The 22,466-nt window shown below is 41.3% G+C and overlaps 1 protein-coding gene across 7 annotated transcripts in view; it reads right to left on the reverse strand.

Moving 5' to 3' along the window:
- Positions 1–18,694, reverse strand: part of sertad2b (SERTA domain containing 2b) — a 138,420-nt gene extending 119,726 nt beyond the window's left edge. For 4 of the 7 annotated variants that reach the window (XR_011594937.1, XR_011594936.1, XR_011594935.1 and 1 more), the window contains exon 1: positions 18,400–18,694. The gene's annotated coding sequence lies outside the window, so the exon portion shown is untranslated. The remainder of the gene's footprint in view (positions 1–18,399) is intronic. The other 3 variants (XR_011594939.1, XM_070888765.1, XM_070888762.1) reach the window with 3 other exon arrangements.
- Between the last annotated feature and the right edge of the window lie 3,772 nt (positions 18,695–22,466).

Raw genomic sequence — 22,466 nt, forward strand, 5'->3', positions numbered from 1 at the left:
GAATGCAAACATTTCAAACAGATGCCATCAAGGTTGCTCTATTGTTTGGCCTGCCAGATATGCCTGACTATTGGGGCTTCTAGGAGCCCAATACTCTACAGTGCTATGACTACAAGGCTTCTGGGCCTCAAGGTTATGTGTTGATCAAAAGCTCGCTTGAGGGTCTCACAGTCCTGGATTATCAGTGTGACCACGTGGCAGTGCTTTCTTCATTTTCTTTTGGTTAAAATCTCTAAATGAGCGGCAGATATATTTTTTTTTTTTAAAGTTGCAATTTCTAAATATGGCATTTTAGACTAGATTTCCTGTATTAAAATGTCCCACCCTCCTGTGGCAATGTGCATGAGGGAGACAGGGAAGGAGCAGATGGAGGCAGTTCTTGAGGCTTCACTGCAGTCTCCCCCCACCACTGAATTTTACTTAATTATTGGACACAATTCCACCCAATTTAGGGTGAAACCATGGAGGAGAATCCTGGCCATGGAGTGCCCATTACTGTAAAATAACAGCATGTATGTGGACATGAAGAAAAGTAGTTAATTGTTAAAGTGCAAAAAATGCTGCAGGGAAATATTAATACACAAGGTATGAGAAATGAAGACATCAGGGTGATGCAAAATACATTATACATTGCAAGGCAGGAAACAGAATACATTGCAGGAAGGAATTTATTTGGGTCAAATTATCCCATCTCAATCTCCATTGTTTCTGTGTTAAAAGGCAAGGCTGGTACTGTACATAATAGAAGGGTGCAGAGTGAAATAATTGGATGATCTTAGAACATGAAAAACATCAGCACATAAAAACAATAGTTGATTTATTCAGAAGGAAGGCAATGGAACCTGGAGATCTGATTGGTGTGCAGCATTACCGATATGTAATTGGCATCACGGAGACATGGCTCCAGGGTGACCAAGGCTGGGAACTCAACATCCAGGGGTATTCAACATTTAGGAAGGATAGGCAGAGAGGAAAAGGAGGCGGGGTGGCATTGTTGGTTAAAGAGGAAATTAATGTAATAGTAAGGAAGGACATTAGCTTGGATGATGTGGAATCGGTATGGGTGGAGCTGCGGAATATCAAAGGGCAGAAAACACTAGTTAGTGGGAGTTGTGTACAGACCACCAAACAGTAGTAGTGAGGTTGGGGACAGCATCAAACAAGTAGTAAGGGATGTGTGCAATAAAGATAGAGCAGTTATCATGGGCGACTTTAATCTACATATTGATTGGGCTAACCAAACTGGTAGCAATGCGGTGGAGGAGGATTTCTTGGAGTATATTAGGGATGGTTTTCTAGACCAATATGTCAAGGAACCAACTAGAGAGCTGGCCATCCTAGACTGGGTGATGTGTAATGAGAAGGGACTATTTAGCAATCTTGTTATGCAAGGCCTCTTGGGGAAGTGTGACCATAATATGGTAGAATTCTTTATTAAGATGGAGAGTGACACAGTTAATTCGGAAACTAGGGTCCTGAACTTAAGGAAAGGTAACTTCGACGGTATGAGGCGTGAATTGGTTAGAATAGACTGGCAAAGAATACTTAAAGGGTTGATGGTGGATAAGTAATGGCAAACATTTAAAGATCACATGGATGAACTTCAGCAATTGTACATCCCTGTCTGGAGTAAAAATAAAACAGGGAAGGTGGCTCAACCATGGCTAACAAGGGAAATTAAGGATAGTGTTAAAACCAAGGAAGAGGCATATAATTTGTGCAGAAAAAGCAGCAAACCCGAGGACTGGGAGAAATTTAGAATTCACCAGGAGGACGACTAAGGGTTTAATTAAGAGGGGGGAAAATAGAGTATGAGAGGAAGCTTGCAGGGAACATAAAAACTGACTGCAAAAGCTTCTAATATGTGAAGAGAAAAAGATTAGTGAAGACAAACGTAGGTCCCTTGCAGTCGGATTCAGGTGAATTTATAATGGGGAACAAAGAAATGGCAGACCAATTGAACAAATACTTCGGTTCTGTCTTCACGAAGGAAGACACAAATAACCTTCCGGATGTACTAGGGGACAGTGGGTCTAGTGAGACGGAGGAACTGAAGGATATCCTTATTAGGCGGGAAATTGTGTTTGGGAAATTGATGGAATTAAAGGCCGATAAATCCCCGGGGTCTGATAGTCTGCATCCCAGAGTACTTAAGGAAGTGGCCCTAGAAATATTGGATGCATTGGTGATCATTTTCCAATCGTCTATCAACTCTGGATCAGTTCCTACAGACTGGCGTGTAGCTAATATAACACCACTTTTTTTAAAATGAGGGAGAGAGAAAACAGGTAATTATAGACCGGTTAGCCTGACATCAGTAGTGGAGAAAATGTTGAAATCAATCATTAAGGATGAAATAACAGCGCATTTGGAAATCAGTAACAGGATCGGTCCAAGTCAGCATGGATTTATGAAAGGGAAATCATGCTTGACGAATCTTCTGGAATTTTTTGAGGCTGTAACTAGCAGAGTGGACAAGGGCGAACCAGTGGATGTGGTGTATTTGGACTTTCAAAAGGCTTTTGACAAGGTCCCGCACAAGAGATTGGTGTGCAAAATCAAACCGCATGGTATTGGTAATGTACGGATGTGGATAGAGAACTGGTTGGCGGAGAGTCGGGATAAACGGGTCCTTTTCAGAATAGTAGGCAGTGACTAGTGGGGTGCTGCAGGGCTCAGTGCTGGGACCCCAGCTCTTTACAATATACATTAACAATTTAGATGAAGGAATTGAGTGTAATATCTCCAAGTTTGCAGACGACACTAAACTGGGTGGCGGTTTGAGCTGTGAGGAGGAAGCTAAGAGACTGCAGGGTGACTTGGACAGGTTAGGTGAATGGGCAAATGCATGGCAGATGCAGTATAATGTGGATAAATGGGAGGTTATCCATTTTAGGGGCAAAAACACGAAGGCAGATTATCTGAATGGCGGCAGATTAGGAAAAGGGGAGGTACAACGAGACCTGGGTGTCATGGTTCATCAGTCATTGAAAGTTGGCATACAGGTACAGCAGGCGGTGAAGGCAAATGGTATGTTGGCCTTCATAGCTAGGGGATTTGAGTATAGGAGCAGGGATGTCTTACTGCAGTTGTACAGGGCCTTAGTGAGGCCACACCTGGAATATTCAGTTTTGGTCTCCTAATCTGAGGAAGGACGTTCATGCTATTGAGGGATTGCAGCGAAGGTTCACCAGACTGATTCCAGGGATGGCTGGACTGTCATCTAAGGAGAGACTGGATCAACTGGGCCTTTATTCACTGGAGTTTAGAAGGATGAGAGGGGATCTCATAGAAACGTATAAGATTCTGACGGGATTGGACAGGTTAGATGCAGGAAAAATGTTCCCGATGTTGGGGAAGTCCAGAACCAGGGGACACAGTCTTAGGTTAAGGGGTAGGCCATTTAGGACTGAGAAGAAGAGAAACTTCTTCACTCAGAGAGTTGTTAACCTGTGGAATTCCCTGCCGTAGAGAGTTGTTGATGCCAGTTCATTGGATATATTCAAGAGGGAGTTAGATATGGCCCTTACGGCTAAAGGGATCAAGGGGTATGGAGAGAAAGCGGGAAAGGGGTACTGAGGGAATGATCAGCCATGATCTCATTGAATGGCGGTGCAGGCTCGAAGGGCCAAATGGCCTACTCCTGCACCTATTTTCTATGTTTCTATGTTTATATGATATGTACCATCAAGTGTTCTCCTTGGAGCAGAGAAGGTCAAGGAGAGATTTAATAAGAGGCGTTCAAAATCATGAAGGGTTTTCACTGTTTCAGTTCCAGGAGGGTCAATAACCAGAGGACACAGGTTTAAGATAATTGACAAAAGAACTAGAGGCAACATGGAGATTTCATTTTACGCAATGAATTACTCGGAGCTGAAATGCACTGCCTGAAAGGACGGTGGAAGCAGATTCAATAGTAACATTCAAAAGGGAATTGGATAAATACTCAAACGGAAACATTTGGCAGCTCTATGGGGAAAGAGCAGGGCAGTGGGACTAACTGGATAGCTCTTTCAAAGAGCCAGCACAGGCGTGATGGGCCGAGTGGCCTATTGCTGTGCTGCATCATTCTATGATTCTACTCTATGATCTGCACGGCATGTTACATCAACATGCCCATACACATGGATTGTTGTCTTCATATGCGCTATTGTGCACTTCTGCAGAGAGCACCCAAAATGATGAACTAAGTTGTTCCAGCTAAAGTGCAAAGGCAAACTAATGGTCCAGCTAGGATCAGCAGATAGATGATAGTGATATTGATAAGGAAGCACTTGGTGAGGTACTGAGCCTGGGTGATAAAGTAGGGTCGATGAGCAGGTTGGTCCAACCTGTTACGTTGCATGGTATCACACACCTTTTCAATGGAGGCTGGTGCAGCACTTGGCTTATATGGAGAAATCACTTGCCTCCATACATTGGAAGATGGGAATGGTTAACTTGACCAACTATTGTCTGCACTTCAATGGCCATGGGGCATGTGGCAGCAGCAGCAGTAACCTGAACTCCACGGGCCACTGATGCATTAGGTGCTCACAGTGCAGCTCTGGAGGCTTTTGCATCCCAGCTCATGGATGCACTCCTGGCTGATTTCAACTTGCTTGGACAACGGTTGCTGTAACAACACGAGTGATGGATGCAGGGACCTCAGATACCCTCTGTTCAACGCTCACACAGAGCAATGGGCATGCTGGTCTCCACTAGGAACTGCAGGGAATAGAACACCAGCAGCACGCTGGCACTCGCTCTCATCAGCAGCACTTCTGGGCCTTCACATAGCCTTTAACAGCAACAAGTCATCAGTGACTCCAGCAAAGGAAACCTCTTGCTTTGATGCAGTCTAGTGACAGGTTCAAGCAGGTGGCCTGCATATTCCTTCAGCTCACCAGGTCTACAGTCAGTAGGGAGGCATGTGGATATTCGCAAGCAACATGACACAAGTGTTAAGTGAATCAGCAAATCCCATTAAGCAGGTACATCACAAGCATTAAAACACCTAATGAAATGAATACGCCCTTAATACATCTTCCAGTCAAGTCTTTCTTTCATTGCCCAGAAAATTATCAAAAGGTCCAAAAGCCAAACAAAGAAAATGGGCAAGTCTTGTGATGTGCCCTGTGCATTCCTGGAAGGCCCGCTATAGTATAAACATTGGGGCATTGGTGACCTCATCACCACTCAAAGTGCCTGACGGATGATCGTCCCTGCAGGTCTCCATGGTCAGATGGCACACATCAGTCACACACTCCTTGGGAAGCATTAGCCTCTTTAAGCACTGAACCTTAGCCACACCCAGGGAGTGGATTCTGTTGCTGTAGTCTCACTACGCTCACTAGTAAGTTGCCCACCTTTATGCTGGCTATACTACAGGGCTTTCCTTCCTCATTTTACTTCTACTACTTCATTGCGATATAGAAATCATAGAATGGTACAGCACAGAAGGAGGCCATTCAGCCCATTGTGCCTGTGCCAAGCATTTCCTTGGGTGGAAGCCCTCAATAAGATCATGGCTGATCTTCTACTCAACTCCATTTTCCCACCATATCCCTCGATTCCTTCAGAGTTCAAAAATCTATTGAGCTCAGCCTTGAATATACTCAACTTATGTGCAGAGAATCAGCACGGGCTCAACAGGCTGAATGGCCTCCTACTATAAAGTTATCAATCTGCTTTCAGCACCCTTTCAGACTCTTGATAATTATCACCTCTCAGCTGGTATCATCCTTGTAATTTTTTTTTTGTTGCACCTTCTCCTTTCTTCTTTTTTGCTATTTTATCATTTCAGACAGCTGAAGTCTGGTCTCTCGCTGGTGGAGTGGAGAGACGAACGATGTTTAGTGCATGTTCACAGAAGAGTAGAAAGTGCGAGCTGGGACATGGAGGAGGTTGCAGATGTAAGATGGCGAAAGGCTATGAAGGGTCATAGGCCAGTGATGGGAGAGATGCCTTGCTGGCCTGCATGGTCAGGCTGTGGAAGCACCCATCTCTGTTGCCAGAATGCAACATTTACTCATTTACTTTCTAATACTGTTGCTGGTAGTAGCACTGTAAAGCAAAGGGCTAGAAAAGCACCCTCCCTTGCTCCAAATAGACAACAATTTACATCAACAACAACTTGTATTTCTATTGCGCCCTTAATGTAGTAAAATATCCCAAGGTGCTTCACAGGAGTGATATCAGACAAGATTTGAGCCACACAAGACAATAATTAGGACAGGTGACCAAAAGTTTGGTCAAAGAGGTAGATTTTAAGGAGTGTATTAAAAAAAAGGGCGGGGAGAAGGAGATGTGCAGAGGTTTAGGGAGGAATTCTAGAGCTTAGGGCTTAAGCAACTGAAGGCCGTCAATGACAGAGCAATTCAAAATCGAGGACGCACAAGAGAATAGAGTTGGAGGAACACCGAGGTCTCGGAGGGTTGTTACAGACGCACCCAGCAGTAGCCAAAATAGTTTAAGGGCCCGAAAATTGGAGCCTCTCCGTCCGATGTGCGCACGCACCCGAAGAGGCCTCGCAAATGCTGGTTCTTGGCGCGCATTGCACATGTGCCAAGAACAGGCATCCCCGCAGGAAGGGCATTCGCGGACAAGAGATTTGGGCTATTTGCCCAACACTTGCCCAGCGAATGTCCTTCAAACTCTTATGCCTGGTAAAAGCAGGCATATAGCCTACTTTTACCTACTTTGTTTTAAAACAAAGAAAACTTAAATGTTACTTATTTTTATATTAAAAACCCTATGAAGGTAAGTTTATTTTTAACACTATTAAAAAACATTTTTTTTTTTTAATTTCAAAAAAATACATTTTTCTCTAAATCAATTTTTAAAAAGTGATTTGTTTTTCATTTATTTTTTCATTTTTATTTGAGGGGTATTCTCATTGTAGTAATGGGAGTTCGGAGCTCCCGTTACTATGAATGAGAATACCACATTGTGATTGGTGGTCCAGTTCGATGTGATCCCAGGATACACTTACGATCCTGGAAGACATGTTCCCGTACGCTGGGTGCGCAACTAGGCCTCGGAGCACAATCCTACGCTCCTCCGGGACCACCAGGTATTTTTGTTAAAAATGTTTCGGTCGGAGGCATTTGCCCGCAGGAAGCCTCTGACTACAATTTTCCGTGCTATATTGATCTCAGATCTCTGCACAACTAAAGACAGATACCACCAGTGAAGTTAGAAAGTTCAAAATTAAATGCATCAGAAATTCACACAAGAGCAAGAAGATTACTGAAATGTATATTATTCCCAGTACTTAACTGGCAATCTCCTGGACAGTAACCGAGTCCAATCTTGAAGAAGTTGTTAGAAGACCTGGAACAAATATTATTTGCAGAAACAGAAAATGTTGTTTGACAACAAGAGCTGTGGGCCATTGTGAATTACAAATTTCACAGACAGACAAGGCTCAGAATAGGGAACACAACACCAAGCACACAACAAATGGTGTACCGTGCACTCAAAACCAGTAAATCTACCTCATGGACACAAAACTGGACACATCACGACAAATACAAGACAGCTGGTCAAGGACTCGGGGCCGAGGGGTGTTCCATCACCAACCATGATCCCAATACTTAACAGATGACATAAAAAAAAATACAGCAGATACCATTACTACAATTTCTAGCTGAGCAACTGGGCAATTCTAAACCTGCAGCACAAATTCTACCTCAACAATACACTTCATACCTCCCACGACAAGGAAGGCTGCTTTGAACATGAACATTCTTTACTAACTAGACGAATGCAAAGCGACGATAAATATTTTAACACACTAAATTACACACATTCAACGACAACAGATAATCACATTTTTCATTGAAGAAAAAAAGCACAAGTCCACAGCTAAGAGAACATTGCTGCTGTGTTGCACTCTGGTATGCAAGATGCTATAGAACAAAATAATTAAAGTGAGGATACATCCAACTCAAAACAGAAGAAGCTATTAAATGATGTTTGGAATATTAAATGTCAGAAAAATAAAATATATTACGAGAAAAATAAACCAAAAGGCATATTTAAGTGCAAATGACGTGTCACTATATGTAAAACACAGACGCTTCAGAGCACTGTAGTAAAACGCAAAAAATCCCGACTTAAATTAAACATATGAACCTTAACTTATGGATAGAGGATTGGCTAACTAACAGAAAACAGAGAGTCGGGATAAATGGGTCATTTTCTGGTTGGCAAACAGTGACTAGTGGGGTGCGGCAGGGATCGGTGCTGGGTCCTCAACTATTTACAATCTATATTAATGACTTGGATGAAGGGACTGAGTGTAATGTAACCAAGTTTGCCGATGATACAAAGATGGATGGGAAAGCAAATTGTGAGGAGGACACAAAAAATCTGCAAAGGGATATAGACAGGCTAAGTGAGTGGGCAAAAATTTGGCAGATGGAGTATAATGTGGGAAAATGTGAGGTTATCCACTTAGGCAGAAAAAAAAATAGAAAAGCAAATTATAATTTAAATGGAGAAAAATTGCAAAGTACTGCAGTACAGAGACCTGGGGGTCCTTGTGCATGAAACACAAAAAGTTAGTATGCAGTTACAGCAAGTAATCAGGAAGGCAAATGGAATGTTAGCCTTTATTGTAAGGGGGAATAGAGTATAAAAGCAGAGAAGTCCTGCTATAACTGAACAGGGTATTGGTGAGGCCACACCTGGAGTACTGCGTACAGTTTTGGTCTCCATATTTAAGGAAGGATATACTTGCATTGGAGAAGGTTCACTAGGTTGATTCCGGAGATGAGGGGGTTGGCTTATGAAGATAGGTTGAGTAGGTTGGGTCTATACTCATTGGAGTTCAGAAGAATGAGAGGTGATCTTATTGAAACTTATAAGATAATGAGGGGGCTCTACAAGGTGGATGCAGAGATGATATTTCCACTCAAGGGAAAACTAAAACTAGGGGACATAGTTTTAGAAAAAGGGGACGCCCATTTAAAACTGAGATAAGGAGAAATTTCTTCTCTCTGAGGGTTGTAAATCTATGGAATTCTCTGTCCCAGAGAGCTGTTGAGGCTGGGTCATTGAATATATTTAAAGGCAGAGATAGACAGATTTTTGAGCAATAAGGGAGTAAAGGGTTATGGGGAGCGGGCAGGGAAGTGGAGCTGAGTTCATGATCAGATCAGCCATGATCTTATTAAATGACGGAGCAGGCTCGAGGGGCCGTATGGCCTACTCCTGCTCCTATTTCTTATATTCTAACAACTTTGAAGACTATATACTTTTTTTAAATCCTCCCGATTTCAACATAGAAAAATTAGGTGGAGTCTATAATGAACACCCACAGCGATAAGCTGGGAATCTACCACAGTGATTCACAGGGGGTGAAATTGGTCTCTCTTGATAATGAATTGGCAGCCCATTTTACACCCCGCCCGATTTGTTACTCCATGGACTTCAATGTAAAGTGTAAAACGAGCTGCCGCTTCACTATCATCAAAGACCAATTTTACCCCGATATTGCGGTATGGTTCCACAGGCATTCGTAGCCCTCCAATACTTTGCCCAAGTGGTCATTCTCCTTGTAAGTGAATAGACAGGAAGCACACTTTTTGACTGTCTATTAGCAATATGGTGAATAAGCTCATATAGTCCCTGTATAGGAAAAATACTCAAATGTTGTGTCTTAATACACTTTGTGTAACATTACTTGAAATTTATTACCTCAAATTGCTCCCTCCTCTACCAGCACCCTTAAAAATAGTTCCGGACACCAGTATTTCAGCCTAATTTCAAAAATTTGTCAAAGGAAAATATTGGTGTTATTATGGACATTTAAAAAAAAAGAGTATGTGACTTTTTTATATTAGTTCTTGGGATGTGGGCATTGCTGGCAAGGCCAGGATTTATTGCCCATGCCTAATTGCCCTTGAGAAGGTGGTGGTGAGCCGCCTTCTTGAACCGCTGCAGTCTGTGTGGTGAAGGCACTCCCACTGTGCTAATTTTGTCCAGCGGTTTGGTACAAATGAGTGACTTGCCAGTCGATTGCAGAAGGCAGTTAAGAGTCAACCACATTACTGTGGGACCGCAGTCACATATAGGACAGACCGGGTAAGGACGGCAGATTTCCTTCTCTAAAAAGGACATTAGTGAACCAGTTGGGTTTTTCTGACAACCTGGAGGTTTATGGTCACCATTACTAATACTAGCTTTTTAATTCCAAAATGTATTTTATTAACTGACTTTAAATTCCCCACCTGTCGTGGTGGGGTTTGAACGGGATTATTAGGCCAGACCTCTGGATTACTGGTTGCTACCGTTACATACACTTTGCTAAAATCTAGTAACAACACTGATTTAGATTTAACATACATACATCTAAAACCTGATCTAACATTGCTGTTTACAACAAACACAACTAGGAAGATATCTGATTAGTGCCAATACCATTTGATGTACACACGTAAAGAACAGCATCCATCACAACATGTGCACTTTAAGAGGCAGTAAAAAGAAATGCGGCATAAATTCCCAACCCAACAAGAAAATGACCCACAGCCATTTCATTCCTGAGCTCAAAGCAAATATTTGTTCCGGTCATTTAAAAATCTAACCCCAAGTATAAAATTCTCCTTTCCATGCCAAAATTAATAGCCAGAATGGGAAGATTTTAAATTAAAACTTTAAATAATCAATAAATTAGAATTTTGTAATAACGGAAAATCCTAAGCGTTTCTCAAGCCAATTATCCAGATCCTTTCCATTAAGGAAGGTTTCTTTATTTGTTTAATCACTGGCTCTCCAAGGAGGACAGCACCCACACTTCATTCTCATGTTGTGCATAGCCTCAAACAAAACTTACTGCTGCAGTCCCGTAATACTCGTTCTCCAAACACACATCTGTCAGTGTTTTAGATTTAAGGTGCCAATGATGAATGAGCAAGATAGTTTAGTGTCACAGCACCAGTCAAACTAAACCAGAGGATTACTTAAATAACGGCAGGTGAGCTAGATGAGAAATTCAGCATCAAACTAAAATTCTAAGACTTACCAAACATGCCGGTCGTCGGCTTTTTCACATGTGACGTTTAATTTTGGCACATTTGTTAAAGCCTGTTTTTGAGAGAGGGTGGGAAACAGAAGCATCCTAAATTTCACAGTTTGATTCAGCCTGCTATCTTTATAGGACAGAGAGCACTGAATGAATACGTACGTACAAATTGTGAATATAAGCTTTACTTCAGATACAAGCGAAGGAAAGAACTAAGTGATGCCATTTAAAACTGAGATGAGGAGGAATTTTTTTCTCTCAGGAGGGTTGTAAACCTATGGAATTCTTTGCCCCAGAGAGCTGTGGAGGCTGGGTCATAAGGCGGAGATAGACAGATTTTTGAGCAATAAAAGGGAGTAAAGGGTAATGGGAGCAGGCAGGGAAGTGGAGCTGAGTCCGTGATCAGATCAGCCATGGTCTTATTAAATGGCGGAGTAGGCTCGAGGGGCCAGGTGTTCTTATGTCTGAACATCACCTTAGTGGGTTAACATTAGGGCATGCTGAAGTACCCTCCATTATTAAATAACTAACATAAATAATAGTGGAGGGATTGTCAAGTAGCAAAGCTTATAGTTTACTAATCCTTCCTAAACCATGCCTCAGCAATGTTATATTCCACAAAAGATAGCTTCAGGTCACAAATGACCACTGGTTCAAATGAGGGACATCCTTTGCAGAGATTGAAATGAATTCTTGTCTACCAGTCAGTCACCCAGGAGCATACTTTCTATGCATATATTACAAGATTCCCTCATTTCGACAGTGACTACATTTCAAAAGTACTTCATTGGCTGTAAAGCACTTTGGGATGTCCTGAGGTCATGAAAGACGCTATATAAACGGAAGTCTTTCTTTCTATATGGTTATGTCACTTCCAGTAATTGTTATCTCTGACCACCATGTGGCAAAAGTATTCAACTGCACTATAAAGTTAGCCATCAGCCAAGAAGTGAATGGGTTCTTAAGATATTCTGAGCTGGTTTATTATGTATGCAAAAAAGATCTTTGTCTCTCCAAACATTTTTTGGCTTACACTATAAAAGGTACTGTACACTGAGTACTTGCAAGTACAACCCGAGAGTTGCAGGAATTGCTATAATGTTCAATAAAATCGCTTCAGGGAGACATGACTGAAAAAAAAACTTCTATGTTTTCACAGTAATGTACAATTATGTTTTTCTAGCGCCTGTTGTAGTTTAGTTTTGTTTCTTTGACAAGTTTAGACATTTACTGAAGGCATACTTTTTAAAACAGATTTGTTTATACATCAGCTGTGGCTCAGTGGGTAGCACTCTCGCTTCTGAGTCAGAAGGTTGTGGGTTCAAGTCCCACTCCAGAGAACACAAAAATCTGGGCTAACAGTGCAGCGCTATGGAGCGCTGCACTGTCGGAGGTGCCCATCTTTTGGATGAGACGTTAAACCGAGGCTCCATCTGCTCTCTCAGGTGGACGTAAAAGATCCCACGCCACTATTTCGAAGAAGAGGAGGGGAGTTACCCCGGTGTCCTGGCCAATATTTATCCCTCAACCAAGATCACTAAAAATAGATGATCTGGTCATTAACATATTGCTGTTTGTGGGAGCTTGCTGTGTGCAATTTGGCTGCTGTGTTTCCTACATTACAATAGTGACTATACTCCAAAAAGTACTTCAGTGGCTGTAAAGGACGCCCGGTAGTAGTGAAAGGCGCTATATAAATGCAAGTCTTTCTTTTTATAGACCAACACTTCAAAGTTACAGCCATTTTAAAGTTATGGTCACTCTTCCAGCCCAGAGGTGTCCCGATAACAAGGAGCTTTACTACACGTGCTATTGTGAACAACAGGAAGAAATGCTGTGGTCCAGAATCATTAAATATAGAAAACACAGTTCTATGCATTCCCACCAATGAGCCCTGAATATTAAAGTGGAAAAAACTGACTCAGTATGGCAGAAGTTCAGCTGGGTTTCCTCACAGTCAGCTCACGATTAAACTACTTTATAGTTAGGACTCCGATCAACTATGCTTTAAGCACTCACCCTTCAGCAACTTCCCTTCAATTGTCAGCCAGTTATCCTGACACTAAATTCCATAGATTTCCCCCCCCCACTCCCAGAACCACAAGAGGTCTGTGGAATCTGGCATTTTGAGCAGTAATAGAAATGCTTAAAATAAATTTTCTTTTAGGGATGACTGAAATCTTAATGCTCAAATTATTTACTAAAGCAGTGGTGCATATATTTACCCCAAAATATATGCATGAACATATTGAATCTGAAAATTTATATCCAACTGAGGACCTTTGGGTAGTTACTCTCATGCTGCCGTTTACATGAATATCTGCAAAATCACCATTTCCTTTGTGTCACAATATGTACAGGAAAGCTGCAGCTAATGTGTGCACACTGGCATCAGATTAAAGGAGACTATACTGTGATTTTTTTTAAAATATAGAAACTGCCTTTTCCTCGTGAGGGTTTTGTCCGGTGTATATTTCTCTCTCCCTCGCTCTCCCTTCCATACTGCTTCCCAAGTCTCTCTTAGAATACAAAGGAACAAGCAGGAATTTATAAAATAGAAATTTCACCTTTGGGTTAACTTCCCTCCCATTTTTCCACATCAGTTTCCAAGTGTTCCTTCTTTTGTGCTTTTATAAAATGTAGGCCTTTTAGGCATCCAATATAAAGTTAATTTACTGTACTTAAAAAAAAAAACTGAGATCTGGGTTCAAGTCATACTAGGACTGATGACATGATAATCTCCTCAATCTGGTGGCTCCAAATGTCCTACATTAATTAGGTGGTCTTAATCGTTCAGTTCCTTGTAGATGTGGGCCCACAACACAAAACTCTCCCCAATTTGCAATCTTACCAAGAGAGGCTGGTGAGGAAAAAAGCCGCACACTCAAAACATTCTTTCCAAGGCTCTCAAAACTAGGGAAGTCCTTCCTTCCCACAATTTTCCCTTCCTACTACAGCCTGGAGACTTTTCAAAATCTACTTGAAGAAAAAGAAGGTGTGATTGCCCATGAGCCCTGCATCTCAACACCATCTCCTGTTCCCCCATGACTGCCTGAGCCAGACAGCTTGTAAAACTACTGAAAAATGTATAGCTGTGTCATCAATGCACCCTCCTGTAAATGGCATGTAAAGAAAAAGTGCTATAATTACACATATAAACCACTGTGCCATATTTCCTCAAAAATATGTTTATGTTTGACTGTTATCCCGTTTGGATTTTACTGCTCAATTTTAAAAAACACAAGTTTCTTTGTTTATCATTTTCTCTTCTACCCTTTTCAACCTCATGAATGTCTAATATTAGACTTACTGTTAAATATATTATACACACTATTACCATTTATTCATTTAAAAAATGATTGCATCTTGCTCAAGCAACAACTCTTTCTGCTATTTGTGTTTTCTTAGATAAAATGTAAAGTTATGATCACTAAATCAGATGTACCTTACAACACAGGACGAGGCACAAGTAAAAACGTCAGTTGTTAGCAGCAGAAAGCACACACCGTCCAAAAAGGTCAGGGCAGCTATTTTTCCCCAAATCATTTTCTAGCCCTATTTCTAAAGTTTCACACATGGCAAACTATAGTTAGCATTTTAATGTTAAACTTTTTCATTGGAACCCTAAAACAATAATTTACAATATTTGTAAAAGGCGAACATATTTCTTCTTAATCGTCCGTGTACTGTACAACAGGCACAAATCAAGACACAGAATTTCAATCATTTATCAAGTACATATGTTAGCAACAGCTGCAAAAGGTCAACGTTTAAAAAAAAACTATATACGCTCCATATGAGACCAATTATTAGCCTCAAGTACAGTCACAACTTTTAAGGGTTATATCATTCCTCAACTTTAGATGATATAGCAAAGAGATAACCAGAGCTTTGATCAACCAGCTCTTTAGAAAAAGTGTTTCTAGACTTGATTAGATTTACACAGTGCCGCTAGCTCGTTAAAATTTGGACTCAAATAATTCCCCCTCCACCCCCCTCCCTCTCAACCCCCAGCAAAAAAAGATTTAATTTTGCTCAAAGTATCCAAGGCACTGAATAGAAAATACTAAATTAAATGGTGCCGATTCCTACTTCAAGGTCAGTACTCTTCGTGTCTGATTTAGCACTGGCAAAAGCTGAACATAGTTTTACACAGATGTTGGCTTACACACTGATGAATTTGCTGTGACTTCCCGCGAAATCCCATCCTGTCAAAGCATTTCAAAGGAAAAAAAGAATAAATGTTTAATCTCTTGGTTGCCAAAAAGACAACAAAAAAAATTGCACGTGGCATGATTTGAAAAGACAGAAGTCTAGAACACAAGAAATTCCTGCAAATGATGTTAATGTAAGGGAGTATGATCAAAGTTTAAAGATACTGCTACCTTGCCAGCACAAATACCAGTCAATTTTTTTTCTTTTAGGCTGTGGGACGGTGGGGGTGGGGAGCGAGACATTGAACAAAAGTAGCAATATCAAATCAAACAACACAAAAATAATGGATTTCACTGAAATAGGTCATTCTTAAATTGCCATCGATTAGAATGCACTGTTCAAAATGCAATCTCCAGACCACATGGAAATAATTCAGACTGAAGAAGATCAGACGTCTGCTTGTTATGGTCAAATTCAAACAGAATCACAGAAAAAAACTTCATTGTAAAAAGTGATATTGAAATGTAATTTATAACTAATGGGTTTATTAAAAAGGCAACAGTGGTAGGTTATGAAGCACCCAGTCCTTCTATCTGAGAATATTGAAAGCCTACTCATTCTGTGGCTAAAATCAGACTATGCTGCACATCACAGAAATTAATTAGCAAAGCACAAATACCCCATGTATGATTGTTGTAACAGGACACTATCTGCTGTATTAATCTGCCTGGTGAGCTATTTAAAAGCAATAAAAAATCATTTATATACAACAGTTGACAATACTCAAAAAAAATTGATTTGATTTTTTTTTTTAAAAAGGCCCATAAACAGCTGCAACTTTTAGCTGTATGGTCAGAGCTTTAGTTAGATGCTTTAAGATTCTGCTTATTTGCACTCTATCATAAAACTATAAAGATGAACAAAATGTAATATTTATAGAAAAGTACATTCCAACCTCCTTTTTAGCAGGAAAACTTCAAAAACTGCATAGTTGTGATAAAATAAAGAATAATGGGCACCCAGCAATGATTAAAAGGCAGGAATCCCATTGAGGGATTTCATCCGAGATCAAAAACTAAAATAGTAAAGAGCAAGTAACCATTTTCTAAACTCACAAGATGAGATTGCTGATTTCCACTCACTTCTGTGTATCCATTATTCTATTAATATGTAGGGTTTAAAGCAGAGCTTCAAACCATTTTAGGTCCTTTTCTGACAGGGGTGAATGTCACACAGACACCAAGATCACATTTCCATTCATAAATGATGGTACCCGACTGAAAATTGTGCTGTAACTGCTGCACATTTGTTGAGTGATGATCCATATAGACACTTTAAAATGTTCAACACAAAACTTAATACAGAAGTAATCAGATTACCAAGCTGCTTGATTCTAGGTAGTAGATGTACAATATTAAAAATGAATTAAAAAGCTATATTACAAGGGATTTGGTTCCAATGACAACTGTAAATGAAGCTCAAATAGTTTTCAAAGGTTACCTGAACCACATGATGTATTACACCCATTTGAGTGCATTTTATAATTATTCACACAACTAAGTGAATCACAACTTTTCAGACAATATACTGAAGTGATGGGGGTGGGATTAATGGAGTTTAAAAAAAAGGTTGACAATTTCTACTATCTGGAAGGAGATGTTACACACCGAGTCAAAGCAACCTCCTGGATCCACCAGCTAGGAAGAGCTGCTCTGCAGATGTGCAGGAAGAGTGCATGGCCAGACAGCTTGAACAGGAATTACAATTCTTTCTGCTGAAAACATGGAAAGTTCTTGACCATCTCGGGCTCAGGTTGTCAGTGGGACAGCTAGTTTCCCGCTGAATGGGGCACCCAATGTGGAAGTACCTCCAATCAATTTACCTGAAAAGATTACAGTTTTCCTCAAGAGGCAGTGGCTGTTCTTTGGCAGAAATCAGACTGAGGATCTAGCATGGGATGGGAACTGGATAGAGGCAATAAGTATTGGACATAGTCAGAGTACAGTAGAGTGGGACTAGACTGGATGTGAATAAGTATCTATATATATAAAAGATAGATAGATAGATAGATAGATAGATAGATAGATAGATAGATAGATAGATAGATATAGAGAGAGATGACTGGTGACTTTATTGCAGTAATAATTATTTGCTGAGTTTATTATTTGACAACTCATTTGGTTGAAAATGTTCTTCAAAATAATTTGGTGCATATCCTATATGACGTGTTACCACGCAAGTTGCTAAAGACTCATACACAGGAAGTCTATGCACAGATATTTCAATGAATCATTAGATTATAACAAAAATATTAGTTTGCACTGAGCTAGTATTGTAATCAACATGCAACAGTGTAGATGAACTAAGTGAGATACTACAAGTTGTTTTAAGATCACTGTCTGAGGCTTCAACTTGTAAACGTGTTAATCTCTCAAGCAACTATGCATTGTCTGATCCAATGTACAGCCACTGTACCAGTGGCACAGTCTCTGACTACTGCCTGACTTCTTAAAAACACGAAACATCCAACTATTCATCATTACAGGCTCCCTTTTCAACCGTGCAAATCTCGTTGAACTTTCCCCCACAACAATTTTCAAGGACACACTTACCCAAACGTATAAAAATGCATAGCTAACTGGCGTTTTTATACAATCGTGAAAGTTGAATTTTTTTTAAAGCAACCAAGCCAACAGCTTTTCCAAATGTTAAACGTTGTACTATAATCTCCCCCCCTCCCCACAACAAAAATCAAGTCACTTCATGGGATGCGAGTTATGGCCTGCAGCAAGACGCCGCATTAAGGGACTAGTTTGCTTTCTGGAAACAGATTGAGGACTGGTTTGCTGAAGTGCGACAAGTGCAGTATTTGTGGATTTAGGGCAGGCTGCCTTGCTCGGATCCTCCTCCAATACCAGACGCGCTCCAACCCGCAATAACTGCTCCACTCCTCTCTCAATGGGACCAGCGCCAGGGTTCAGCTGCATTTTCACTCAATATCCCACTGTGCATTTGCAAAGTTACCTCCTCGCAATACCAAATTAAACCGGGCACCGGTTTAACAATTGCCAGTGCCTTTAAAATATGTGATATATATATATATATGATAGATAGATAGATAGATAGAGAGAGAGAGAGCTGCCGACAGTCTCCCACTCCCTCGCCAGCAGCAGCTGTCCTTGTCCACTCTCACCAAACTGGCCCGCGATCCCCCGGACATTCACAACACTCACCCTCAGAGGCAACTCTCCGTCCAGTCCGAGGAGGAAGCAAAAGGAAACCAGCGGGAAAAGGGGGTGGAGAGGGGGGGCGGGGGTTAAAAAATATATATTTTTATAAATCAAAAATATTTCAAACAAAATATCGTACCGCTTTTATAAACCGCTACAAAATAAAAAAAAAAGGAACTAAAGTGTAGCCTGTGCTATCCCATTACTCCAAAGTGTCGGGGTCCCTCTTCACTCGAACTTCTTCATATTGTTACAATGAAACAAGTCGAGACAAGAGCGAGACACTCGGCGCAGCGGCCGCCGCAGACAGCTCGCTGATTGATGGGCTGCGCAAGGACTCATAGGCTCTTCCCAGCCTCCTGCTCCCGCCCCCCGCCCGCTCACAGCCTATCGGTACCCGCCGCTCCCCCGACCGGCGGCCCCCTCGGCCAATGAGGGCGGTGCCATGCAAATGACCCCCCTCCCTGCCCGCCCGTGCTCCCCGCCCACCCAAAGTGGCGTCACTGGAGCGCTGGAGAAATTGCTACAAGGGGGGAAATCCACCGAGTTGTTTGTTACACGATCCTCCTCCTTTTATTTTCCTGTTACTTCACCCCGTTATGCAACAGCCCCGTCTTCACAGCCACACCGCAGCTCTGCTTGGAGCCGCCGGGCGCACACTTTTGCATTATTTTCCCAAATAACTATTGGCACACGCCTTGGACACGCACAAGTGGTGTTGTTTTCAGTGCAGAAATCCTCAGTGCTAAGAAAGGGGACTTCTCAATAATGTAACATTATTAAAATTGCTTACAAGAAATAAAAAGTCTTCATAGAAGATTTAAGGATATCTGTAAACCCTTTCTAAAAGCTGAGTGCAAGTGGATAATAATTGCAGTCGAAGTGACTGGCTACACTTGCTTGAAACACGATACCCAGAGTAGGCTTGCTACAGGCAGTCCGATTCGGCCGATATTTTGCATGTATAAATAGAAGATGAAGTAGCAAGATGCCAGTAGGGTGCGTCATGTTACGGATCGGAGAGCTCAGAGGCGGGATTTCCGCTCGGTCCCAGTAAATTAAACCTTCCTGATCTTCCTGGCTTCCGACAAGTGCAGGCGACGACAGGAGCTGGGAGCTCGGTTATTGCACACAGCAGCACGTCAACACTGGCATCGCACTACTGATAGCAATGGCCATGTTTTGGAACTCCTTACTATTACATGCAACAACAACAACAACTTGTATTTATATAGCGCATTTGACGAAGTAAAACGTCCCAAGGCGCTTCACAGGAACAATTATCAAACACAATTTGACACAGAACCACATAAGGAGATATAAGGAAAGGTGAGCAAAAGCTTGGTCAAAGATATAAGTTTTAAGGAGCGTCTTAAAGGAGAGAGGGGCGGAGAAGTTTAGGGAGGGAATTCCAGAGTTTTGGGCCCAGGCAGCTGAAGGCACAGCCACCAATGATGGAGCGATGAAAATCGGGGATGCACAAGAGGCCAGAATTGGAAGAATGCAGAGATCTTGGAGCGTTGTAGGGCTGGAGGCAAATGAAGATGTACAGAGATCATTAGTCTCAAAATATTTCCATTCCAGGGAAATTGTAACAGTTTTTTGTCATATACAATCTTTAATCAAAAAAACACAGGGCAACAAAAATTACTTGTATTACTTAGATGTACAAACGATGTTTCCACTTGTGGGGGAATCCAAAACGAAGGGTTACAAACAATGTTCCCTGTAAGCTGCGCCTTGTTCTGCGCAGCCTGTTTCTTTTAATGCACAGTCCCTTTAAATTTCTGCGCATGCGTGGTATTTACAATGTAAAAGTTGGTGAGCGGCCTGGTCATAAATATAAGACAGTCACCAATAAATTCAATAGGAAATTCAGGAGAAACCTCTTTACCCAGAGAGTGGTTAGAATGTGGAAGTCACTAGCACATGGAGTAGTTGAGACAAATCGCATAGATGCATTTAAGGGGAAGCTAGAAAAACACATAAGGGAGAAAGGAATGCTATGCTGATAGGGTTAGGTGAAGAAAGGTGGGAGGAGGCTCGTAAATGCCGACACAGTTAGGCCAAACGGCCTGTTTCTGTGACGTAAATTCCATGTAATTCTATGTAATAACAAAAATTCTGCGTTAAAAAAACGAAGCATTGATTTAAAAAAAATATTCAAAACATTAGCCCTGAGTTCCATAAAAGCATTTAGAAAATGACTATAATGCCCCTTGTAGGATATCCTAACTTATGTATGCATTTGGAAGACTTTTCTTGTAAGCAACATATCCTTAGTGATACTGTATTTCCGTTTGTAGGACTTAGTGCTAAATTTGTAACGTACTTAGGGGCTGCCCATATCTTGTGTCTCCTATGCTTATGTTATTACGGACTTGAGCACATAATCAAGCTTGATACTTCGGCACATCACTGAAGTATTGCTGGAGGTGCCCTATTTTGGATGCCATATCTCCTTGTTCAGATTGACCTTACGATCCCATCGCATTATTCATGCAAAAGCATGGAGTTCTCTAAGTGAGCTGACCAATATTCCTCTCTCTCAGCCAACAATACCAAAAAGAATTAGCTAATATTTCATTAATTTGCTGTTTATTGGACTTTGCTAAGGGGAAAAATATTGTATTTGCCTACATGACAGTGACTTAAAAGTGAAATCCACTTGTGGATGTGATAGGCTGCATATAAATATGGAAGTTGGAGATTGAGAGAGAACAGAATCAAGCTCAGCTGTAATACCATCACAGGTTGTCGGGAAAATGCTGGAATCCATTATTAAGGAAGTGGTAACAGGGCATTTAGAAAATCATAATATGAGTAGGCAGAGTCAACATGATTTTATGAAATGGGAATCGTGATTGACAAATTTATTAGAGTGTGTTGAGGATGTAACTATCGTGGTAGATAAAGGGAAACCAGTGGATGTAGTATATTTGGATCTCCAAAGGGCTCATGGGTTTGGGGGTAATATATTAGCATAGATAGAGAATTGGTTAACGGACAGAAAACAGAGAGTAGGGATAAACGGGTCATTTTCCAGTTGGCAGGCTGTAACTAGTGGGGTGCCGCAAGGATCAGTGCTTGGACTTCAGCTATTTATAATCTATATTAATGACTTAGATGTAATGTATCCAAGTTTGCTGACGATACAAAGCTAGGTGGGAAAATAAGCTGTGAGGAGGACACAAAGAGCCTGCAAAGGGATATAGACAGGTTAAGTGAGTGGGCAGTAAGGTGGTAGATGGAGTATAATGTGGGGAAATGTGAGATTATTCACTTTGATAGGAAGATTTGAAAAACAGAATAATTTTTTTAAATTATGAGAAACTATTAAATGTTGGTGTTCAGCCAGATGTAGGTGTTCTTGTACAGGAAACACAGAGAGTTAGCATGCAGGTACAGCAAGCAATTAGGAAGGCAAAAGGCATGTTGGCCTTTATTGCAAAGAGGTTGGAGTTCAAGAGTAAGGAAGTCTTGCTACAATTGTACGGGGCATTTGTGGAGTACTTGCACAGTTGTGATCTCCTTATCTGAGGAAGGACATACTTGCCTTCGAGGCAGTGCAACGAAGGTTCACTAGATTTATCCCTGGGATGAGAGGGTTGCCCTATGAGGAGAGATTGAGTAGATTGAGCCTATATTCTCTGGAGTTGAGAAGAATGTGAGGTCATCTCATTGAAACATATGAGATACTGAAGGGGATTGACAGGGTAGGTTGTTTCCCCTGGCTGGAGAGTCTAGAATTAGGGGGGGTCACAGTTTCAGGATAAGGGGTCGGCCATTTAAGACTGAGATGAGGAGGAACTTCTTCACTCAGAAGGTTGTGAATCTTTGGAATTCTCTACGCCAAAGGACTGTGGATGCTGAATTGTTGAGTATATTCAAGGCTGAGATAGATAGATTTTTGGACTCTAGAGGAAATCAAGGGATTATGGAGATCAAGTGGGCAAGTGGAGTTGAGGCCGATGATCAGCCATGATCTTATTAAATGGTGGAGCCGGCTTGAGGGGCCGTATGGTTTAATCCTGCTCCTAATTCTTATGTTCTTATGTTAATAGCCTGCT

This window comes from Pristiophorus japonicus, chromosome 9 (genome assembly GCF_044704955.1).
Source record: "Pristiophorus japonicus isolate sPriJap1 chromosome 9, sPriJap1.hap1, whole genome shotgun sequence".
NCBI lineage: Eukaryota > Metazoa > Chordata > Chondrichthyes > Pristiophoridae > Pristiophorus > Pristiophorus japonicus.